We start from the raw sequence: 11,059 nt of genomic DNA, 5'->3' as shown, positions 1-11,059 counted from the left end.
ATTTTAGAAGGGTTTTAGACACCTATCTTAAAGTTTCTAGGCAGAAAAAAATGAAGATAAGTGCTCCATTTATTTCTTGAATACTCTACAACCTATCTAGTATAGAATTACTAGGATTCTTAGATTTTAGATTAGCTCTCCTCCTTTGATATATCTTGGACTCCCCTTGGCTCTAGGAACTCAATAGAAGGATTATTAGAATGACCTTTTGGATAAATTCTAGAGTAAGATTAGCCATAGGACTAAAGGTGGCACTCCTCTAGTAGGAGAGTAATTATCCTTAAGATAGTGATTTAGGCCCTTCCTCTCTATAGGTGTTTTATGAAAATTTTCCCTGCCTATGTTATAAAGGAATTTGATGCTTTGTCTTGACAATTTTTTTTGTCAAGTAACATTCTATCTTCAAAGTGGAGTTTAGTCAATTGGGAAACTATTTTCTTTCCAAAGTTTGTTAGGGGTCTAGGTCTCAAGTGCATGGCTCTTTTTTTCAAGACTCTAGCTGCTAAGTTATACTAGAGGTGGTGCAATAATCAAGATTGGGATTGGGCCAAAATTCTTTCCCAAAAGTACTTTTCCTTGAGTGGAGTGTTAGGATATCCCAAGACTAACTCTAGTTGGGATGGGCTCTTTTAAATGGGATACTCTCAAAAAGGAAGAACATCTTATTAAGTATGGCCTTTTCTAGATATGTAATTAGGGATCATGTGCTTTGATATGGTAGGATTCCTTGGATGGTCAGCCTTCCATTCTCTCAAGTCATCCCCATATTTAGCCTCTTTGACATATTTTCATAGATACAGGGTGGACTAAGGTGGAACACTTTAAGGCTATTAAAGGGTGTGGATCAGTGGACATGACTTGCTAGAAGGACCCATAAAGTGGTCTTTCAGTGGTTCGATGAAGATTTAGACTAAGCTTCCTAACCTACTGTTTGGTAGGCTCTTTAGTTCTTTTAGGGATGAGGATATCCTTGCTTGGGGTTTGAGTCCTAAAGGAAATCTTAGTATTGCCCAAGTATATTCTTGGCTGGATAAAAAATGGCATGGAATAGTAGAAATACACATATTGAGTAAGGTTTAGAATAGTTTTTCTTGGCCTAAGTGTAATTTTTTATCATGGTTAGTTGCTCAAAAGAAATGTCTTACCTAGGATAACCTTCAAAAGAGAGGATTTCAAGGGCCTTCTCTTTGTTTCCTCTATATGCATGATGAAGAGAGTGTATCCCACTTATTCTTTATTTTCCCTTCTCTAGAGAAATATGGAATGAGTGGTGGGTGTATGTGCTAAAATTGGTTAGACACACACTTTAACATAGTCATTACATGGATGATTCATTCACAAATATATATATATATATATATCCACCATGAATAATTAAGCAAGGGGACTTGTTGTCTTCTATCTAACATGAATATGGTTCTCTTAGAATCAAGAGTTTCAACGACTATAAGACACTACTAGAATGAAGGATTTAAGAGAATGAATTCATATATATTTTTGTATTTTCAATGCAAGTACGAATTAATTGAGAATGATATGCAAAGAAAATATTATTTTTATTTTAGGATTTCTTGCAAGTTGATACTAAAATCAAGTAGAGATAATTAGTTAGAAATACCTAGTTCAATAAGACTTTATTGATCGAGAAATTGATGTTAAGACTAATGCAAAAAGAATTGGTTTAGAATGACAAGGTGCCAATTTTGGGGTATTAAATTTTCCACTCTTTAAATTGATGTACAAGAAGCACATTGAGTCAAAGAATAATCAAAAGTATAAAGCATATAACAAGAACTAAGATTGGCTTAGAGATTGATGACATGAAGACCAATTGGTGAGATTTTAAGGGTTATAGTTAGAATGAAGCCTAGTCCTCTAAAGTCTAGATAGAACACTTAGATAATAGTCTAATAGAATAAAAGATTATCAAAATTCATAAGATTGTTCTCAGAACAAGACTCAATCCTTAGGAGTCAGGGTTAGAATGCCCTAATAGCTATCCATTAAAAGATGACAATTAACACTTGTCAAAAATTATAGAAATATCCCCAGAATGATGATTAATCGCCAGGAATCTAAGTGTAACACTAAAATTTTGGCCATCAGAGTATGACAAGATCAATCAAAATCCATAAGATTATCCCCAAAACAATGCTTAATCCTCATGATTCAAGGTTATATTGCCTTGATAATTTTCCATTAAATAATAATTCAAATAAAACATAGAATTATCTCCAAAATGAAGCTCAATACTCCAGAGTCTAGATAGAACACCTAAATATTGGTCCATAAAAGGATAATGAAATCTAATCATGATTCAGAGGCTTATACCTAGAATGTGGCTTAATCCTTAGGAGTCTAGATAGAACATTGAGATATCTTTCCATTAAGCTTTGATAAGGACTAATATAATTGTGATTAGTTGATCAAAAGATGACATAGCTAACATATGATGCAAGATAGAGAGGATAAAGATGCCCCAAATGATGACATGCCCCTAGCAATGAGGACATTAATTTTAGATCATTTTTGAAGCAAGATTTGGTTGATGTATGAAATGCATTTATCTTGCCCACTTAGGAGTGAAATTGAAAGATGATAGACTAGAAATACTATGTAAAGCAATGGTATTGAAGTTGAAGATTCAATCAATTATTTATAAGAGTAGGATATAAATTAGAATAGATGGAGAAAGAGTTTTACATAAGAATTTGAGTCCATTTGGTTGGATTTTAGGCCTTATTTGACCAAGTTGACTTTTATTGAAAAAGTTGAAAACTATGAGAAAAAAATGTTAATTTGATGAGGTTTAGAGTACTCTACCCCTCACTTTCCATGTGCAATCAAAAGAGCAATTTGAAACCATGCTAAAATACAATCTTGAAATGAGATGCAAAACTATGTTGAGTGTAATCCTAGGACTTAGTTGTTGAGTTTTATGGTATAGTTCTCATCACTAAGCATTTTTGGTAAGGCTATTGGATGTCATACAACCCTCACTAATATTTCTATCATGAGAATATGAATATGAGATTAGTCATAGTTTTTTTACAATGAAACTTAAAAATTAAGACACAAGAAGCCAAAATGACGAGAACATCTATTCTTATTGATTTAGCAAGAAAACGTAAGCATCAAGGCATAAATGTCAAGATGACCAAAACAGTTTTTGCATACAAGCACACCAGGCACATGGAAGATTCAAACAGATAGCATGCAATTAGTTTACAAACATCTAAAGATCTCCATTGATGCATGCATGATAAGAAAATAATTAAATATTAAGATAAACACAAGATTAAACTAACAAGGGTGAAGTATTACAACCATGATAATCAATATATGTTGTTTAATCTAACATGCAAAGAAAAAATATGCTAAATGACCCAAAAATATCTAAATGGATTTTTTTTTTTTTAAATAATTTATTTTAAGATAAAAGTTTTGATAGAAGATAGAAGTTTTATCCAATAGCTATGAAACTCTATGTGCGAATGTAAGATTGAAGATAGAAAGTTCCTTTCATTTTTTAGAAGTGCTATTTCACTTGAAAAAGATAAAATCTGTAAAACAAAAATTGTACATTTAAATTAATAAAAATAATTAAATCTTGGTTTATCTCATATTTAATGATTTTCTGACTTAATGAATTATTTAAATTGAATAATTAAAAGGAGTAGGTATTATTTAATTAAATTTATTTAATTCCTATTCTATATTAGCTAAAATGGGTGAATTTAATTTAATTAAACTACTAGGACTTATAATTAAATAAATTCAATCAAAAGGACTATTTAGCCAAACCAAGTCAACATTTAGGAATTAAATAAGATATGTGATTATTGCAATTTTAGGATTTCTTGCAAGTTGATACTAAGATCAAGTAGAGACAATTAGTCAGAAATGCCTCGTTCAATGGGACTTTATTGATCAAGAGATTGACGTTAAGACATTAGTAGAATTTTGACAAATAAATGACTATGTGAGTAAGAAATTTAGTTACATGACTAAAAGTGATCAAACACTAGCAATTTTTAAATTTATATAAGTACCTAAATTAGTGACCAATTTGGACATTAGGTAAAATTACATGGCTAGAAAAACATAACTGACTAAATAAATGATCAAATAACTGAATAAACAATTGGCCACTAATAATTACTCATGCAAAAAAATGACATAATGAATGATTGGTGAATTTTTCATCATATTAATATATTATATTATTTAACTTTTATATAGAGTTTCACATTATAATATAGAACTTATCACAACATAATGGAAGAAGATTTTATTAGATTTGAAAGATCTCTCTCCCCATGAGTCTTTAGTAGTGGAGCCCCATTATCTTCCTCATAATATTTTGCTTGCTAACTTAAATTAATATGCACAATTTATCTAAAAAATATTATCCACTTTCTCCTTGAGCATGCAATAAGGAGATTTATATTAGAGTATAAAATATATCATAATATGATGAAGTCATATTTTATTAGATTTTAAAGATCTCTCAATATGAGCCTATTAATATGAAGCCCAATTATATTCTTCATTAAAATGTTTTACTTCTAGCATTTCTCTACAAACATTACAACATCAACTTTTATGTAGGTATTAGATTTTCACAAGAAAATGATATATAAAGCATAATCTTATATATTTTAATATATAAAAATAATATAATTAATTGGGTCCCATTCCAAAATTGTCTTACATTGTCAATTTGTCATCTTCCCTACCAGATCACTTGCATTTGTCTCTCCCACTCCAAAAAAGTCTCTTGATCCTAAGACCACCAAATACATGGTTGATCTAATAGGATTTTCTTCTGATATTTCTCACCCACATGACACATGAAAATCTATCTCATGCTTGATACCTCCCTCATGCCCCCAAACCCCAAAACTTTTGGTTTTTGGTTATATTAGGGGAAAGTCATCACTAGCACCATGATAAGAAGAAACATTCTCACATGTCTTACGGTACATCTACTAGAAAGAATAGTCCACCAAGATGACTGAGATGGGGGAGTGAATCAGTTATCGAACAATTAAAACATTGATCAACCTTAAACAATCTTATCCATTCAAGAAAAGTAAACATCAACCATAACACGATGCACATAGACAATTGCATTAGATATGTTAACTAGGGAAACCCTTGATCAGAGAGAAAACCCTAGTGGGAATGATGCCCAGAAGATGATGTACTAATAGAAATATTCCTTACTAAAGGATGGACCCTATTAGGAGTCTATTAAAACATTTCATACATTTGAGTCACTATTAGGAGTTATTGAATCCCTATTAGGAGATTCCAACCCTATTAGGAGTTGTACCAACCCTATTAGGTGTTGTAGTACAATGTATGCAAGAAGAACCCACTACGCAAACATGCAATTTCAATTACAAGAAGAGCTCACTTCTATAAATAATAGTCCACCAAGATAACTGAGATGGGTGGGGGTGTGGGGGTGAATCAATTATCCAACAATTAAAACATTTATCAACCTTAAACAATCTTATCTATTCAACCAAAGTAAACATCAACCATAACAAGATGCACATAGATAATTGCACTAGATATGTTAACTAGGGAAACCCTTGATCAAAGGAAAAACCCTGGTGGGAATGATTCCCACAAGATGATGTACTAATATAAATATTCCTTGTTAGAGTATGAACCCTATTAGGAGTCTATTACAACACTTAGTACATATGAGTCCCTATTAGGAGACTTTAAATCCATGTTAGGAGATTCTAACCCTATTAGGAGTTGTAGTATAATCTATGCAAGAAGAGCCCACTGCCCAAACATGCAATTTCAATTACAAGAAGAGCTCATTGCTGAAACAAGTAGTTTATTGTTAATTTTCTCTTTCCTCTATCCTGTCAACTAGGCCAGTCACTATTAAACCTTGTAGACTAGGTCATGAACCTTGAATCTAAGTATCCAACTCTGAAGTACACAATAAAACCTTGGTAATGAACTTTCCTTCACTTCGATTATGCTCTACTCAACTTCACATTCTTCTCTTCATGTTGCTTACAATTAATTCTCCATCCCATTCATGATAAAATAAAATGTCCTTCCTTTATATCAAATCCATAAAACAATTCCATGAGTCCACTGTTACACCTCATCAATTAATTATTATAGGACCACATTAAGAGCACATTATAATTGGCAATAACATTAATCTTTTACCTTGCAACTTGAATATCTCATTGTACACATATGATTATGACAAGAAAACTTAACTACATCATCACTAACATGTGTTCTTCACATATTTACCTTTGGGTTCTCAAAATAATAACTCTGCTAAGAGATACAAGAAGTTTACTAGAACATGTGTCTGTAAGCTCTATCTCAAAAGTCTTTATCAAAACTTACATAACTTCTTCCAAAATTAATATATTGTACTTCCAAATTTAGATGCATATAGTAGACATGTATTAGTATCTCCCTTTAACCTCACTACTAAAATTGCTCCATGATCTATCCATACTAACTTGATCTTTTTGTTGTTCTTTTGTTAGATACCACAAAAAATTGCTATATTTATATCAATGACAAACACAGTCATGAATGTAACATATCATTATGATAACATATATACAATACTCCCCCATAGGAATATCATTAGCATTCATGTTTTCAAAAATCTCCCCCCCTGGCATTGATGGCAACATAGATGAAAAACATCTAGTTTCAAGAATACCAACTGCAAAAGAATGTTAACCTTTCTTTTTAAATCCTCTTCATCAATCATTCTCCCCTATTGAAATACCTCAATGTCCTTTCTATTTTTCCATGTCTTACTTCTTCCTTCAATGTACTGAAACCTTTTTTCATGCTTAACTTCTCATGAAGATGTTGTACTTGTTCTTTCTTGGTTTTTTTTGTTGAAACTTCTCCTGAACATGTTGTACTTGTTCTTGTTTTTTTTTCATGTTGAACTTCTTCCTCATTGAAATCAATGTCAAAGGTTTCAGAAACCAACAAAACTCTACAAAAACTAATTCTTACTAGCTCAAGTGTCCAAAGACACTATTCAAAAACAACATCCAACAAGAGTCCTAGATGATTCTATCCATCATAGATACTCCACCATACAAGAAGCACCAACATTCAGTCCAAACAAAAAATGGTACTCTGTTACACTGGAGTGATACACTCTTGCATCTTCTACTCTTATGTAGGAAGGGGCATAACCCCTAGCATACCTCACAAAAACTCAAAAGTCTCTTTGGGAAGAGGCTTGGCAAAAATATATGCAATTTTCTCTTTAGTGCTCACATACCTCAATCTAATTTCCTTTTTTGCAACTTTCTCTCTCAACATGTGATACTTAATAGAAATGTTCTTGGTCTTCAAATGAAACACTAGATTCTTAGACATATTTATCCTACTTCTTGCTTAGCCAAGAAACCAATCTTCCTTGAAGAAATAAGGCTCCACCACTGGTGCTCTTTCTATCATCCATATTTTCTACCCAATCTGCATCAGTATAAGAACATAAAGTAAAACTATTAGACTTATCATAACACAATCTAAACTCTGGTGTTCCTTTCAGGTATCTAAATATCTTTTTGACTAATGCATAATATGCTTATCTGGGATTAACTTGAAATCTTGAAACAATTATAATTGCATTTGCTAAATCTAACCTTGTGTCAGTTAGATATTGTAATCCTCTGATCATAAATCTTTAATTTTCTTAGTCAATAGTAGGTGTCTCATCCTTTGTAGATAACTTGTGTCCAATTACCATAGGTGTTCCAACAAGTTTAAATGTTTCCAATTCAAAAAAAATTAGTAAATCCTTCAAATACTTAGTGCGAAAAATAAAGATTCCTTCTTTATCCTGTACAATCTATAATCCTAGAAAATATTTTATTTCTCCTATCGTACTCATTTCAAATTCATTCTTCATTTCTTTTGCAAACTTGTTTCTTTCATCATCAACAAATATTACCAAGATCATCAATCCATCATCAATTTCTTTCCACTACAGATTACTATCTATCATGCATTTTCTATATCCAAGCTTTGTAAAATTCTTGTCCAACCTTGCATACTAGGTTTTGGGTGCTTTCTTCAAGCCTTACAATGCTTTCTTTAGTTTGCATACTATATCCTTATCATCTGTCAAAGGACAACCTTTAGGCTGCTCTAAGTATACCTCTTCTTCAAGTTCTCGACTCAAAAATGCTGACTTGAAATTGATTTGATATGCTTTGAATTTTTTATATGCTGCATATGCTAAGAATAACCTTACTACTTCAATTCTAGCCATTGGATCATAGGTCCAATCATAGTCTATTCCTTCTTGTTGTGCGTAACCTTTACACACCAATCTTGCCTTGTTCCTTATGATTTTTCCTTGTTCATTCATCTTGTTTCTGAATACCCTTTTGGTTCCTATCACATTCTTTTTGCTGGTTTGGGGACCAATTCTCATGTCTCATTCTTTACTATCTGATCTAATTCCTCTTTCATAGCTTTCTTCTAATAGTCATCTTTACATGCTTCATCTATATTCTTATGTTCAACTTGAGATATCAAACATAATTCTTCATTGACTTTGATTCTTACAATCACACCTTTATCTCTACTTATGATGATCTACTTAGTTGGATGATTCTTTGTCATATTTTTATCCAAAGTAGGAGTTGTTATCTTAACTCTTGGCTCTATCAAAGGTTAAGAACTTTGTTCCTTCCTTAGCTCTCCTTCATTCTACAAATCATTGTTAGTCTCAAGGAATAATTTTAATGCCCCACCAAGGGATCCAAAAGAATTAACCTAAATTTCTACTAAGTTTGCAAAACAATTTTTATTTATTTTTAAATCATGAAAGATAAACCATTCACATCAAACACATAGTAGCAGAAACAATAACATATAATCAACTATAAACATACATAACAGGTTACATTCCTTAAGGATCCCAAGATGTTGAGTCACATTTAATCTAATTAATACTAAGTCTAACCACTACCACATCCACATGAAAGAATAAATAGAAAGTCCAATGTCCATATTACACATTTGTTTCGAATGCCTCTTGGCAATTAAATTCAGAATGCTCAATCATCCACTGTACATGACACATGGTATGAAGACTTAAAAGAATATACATGCACTAGATAAAGTACATCATCCTATTTTAATCCATGATGCAAGTGTAATAAAGTAAATGAAACCAAATACCATACATGTACATCATCATAGAAAATATAAACATCCATCATAAAAGATATCCATATATCAAAAACATAACTAACTAAGTGCATAGTTCCCCCCAATCATAAATAGCATCATTAGACCATCGTGGGCCCTAGCCATCCCTCCATGCGCAACATTCCAAATCATGAAAGAGATCATCAGTATTAACATAGTAGGAATGTCACTCCTAAAACATACTACATCATATGTAGAATGAAATCTAATCATGCAAAATAAAGCATAAGATAACATCATCTAACATATGCCAATCATCAATATAAGGATACGTGTCCACCATTATAATCCATGAATAGAATGAAGATAGATGCCAACAAAGAATGCATCAACCACAGTATCTCAGATGGATCTCAAATGGTAAGAGTGAAAAAGCACTACCACTCGATCGTGTCAAACCTAAATGGCCCACTCCCACTATGTTGAGGAGATAATCTCAAGTCCCAAACAAGATATCAAATCACATAACAAAATAACTCTCTAAGTCCAGGAATCCTAGAAGCACACTAACTCAAGGTTCCAACATAAAGGGTCGACACCTATACCCAAAGGCACAACAATGAGATGTAGTAAACCTATTATGTAAGTGGGAAAGTGTCATTGCACGAATCATGCTACAGTTACCCTGTTAGTCTCTCAATAGACCCCGGCCCCCTAGTGATCCCTATGCAGCCACTAGTATCCTCTCATACTGATGAGGCATATGACATAATGCAAGGTCGCAACCAATTGTTCTCTCTACTCCCATCCTAGTCTATACTAGCACTCGAGGCATGGGAGAGAACATATAATTATCTTTTTAGGCTCATTTTAATCCCCATTTAGTGTAATGTTTTCATTGATTAATACAACTTACAATGAGTTACCCTGGCAGCCACTTAGGGCCTTGGCACCCATTGCAAGCCACTTCCTAACACTACATGTAGATAACCTACCCTAGGCTCATGAAATCACAAATCACAAAATCACCTTAGTCCTATACAAGCAACTAGAAAAATACCAAAAGATAATCCACAATAAGAACATCAAATCTCCATGAGCAACTGAAAAGCATCCATTGATAATCATGACCACAATAGTTCTCTATTAGTAATTGAAGGTATCAATGATAATCACAATATCCATTGGTCCTCATCGAGCAACTATATAGTATTCGAAAATAAATCTCAATATCCATATCAATGATAAATCACAACATCCATCGGTTCTCAATAAGCAACCAAAAAGGCATCTCAATTCAAATAATACTAATCAAAGACCCCAAAATGGTCAAGTTAAACAAATCATAGAATGACATCATCAAGATCAAAACAAACAATTTAGTCACATCAAGGTGATTAGAAAGTAATGCAAGTATAACTAATCGATGACTCAAAAATGGTTAAGTCAAGTATCTCATATACATACATTTCAGCTTCACACAAGAAGACTAGAAAACAATAACAATCAGTAAATACAAACATCTCATAGAGAATACCATCACATTACCATGGTTGGGTTTAGAAAGATCGAGACCAAATAACATCACCATGACATCACATCTCATAACCCTCGAGCCTCTGGTAGACGTCTTAAGACTAGTCAACAATCTAATCAACCCCCAAACCCTAGAACACAGATAGCTTAGAGATATAAGATACAAACACATGTTTTGGTTTTCATTTGCAATCACATGGTTAAGCCAAATATGAGGTTTCAATTTTTATTTCAAGTATATTTCAAGAGTATAAGATTCTTCTACAAGTCAACCCATTTATTTTTTGAATAATGCATATAATTATCCCTCCATTAATTTAAAACAATTTTCTAA

The sequence above is a fragment of the Cupressus sempervirens genome, chromosome 2, assembly GCF_028749045.1.
Source record: "Cupressus sempervirens isolate cs-2001-9-10 chromosome 2, ASM2874904v1, whole genome shotgun sequence".
Classification (NCBI taxonomy): Eukaryota; Viridiplantae; Streptophyta; class Pinopsida; order Cupressales; family Cupressaceae; genus Cupressus; species Cupressus sempervirens.
Note: the sequence above shows the minus strand (reverse complement) of the source record.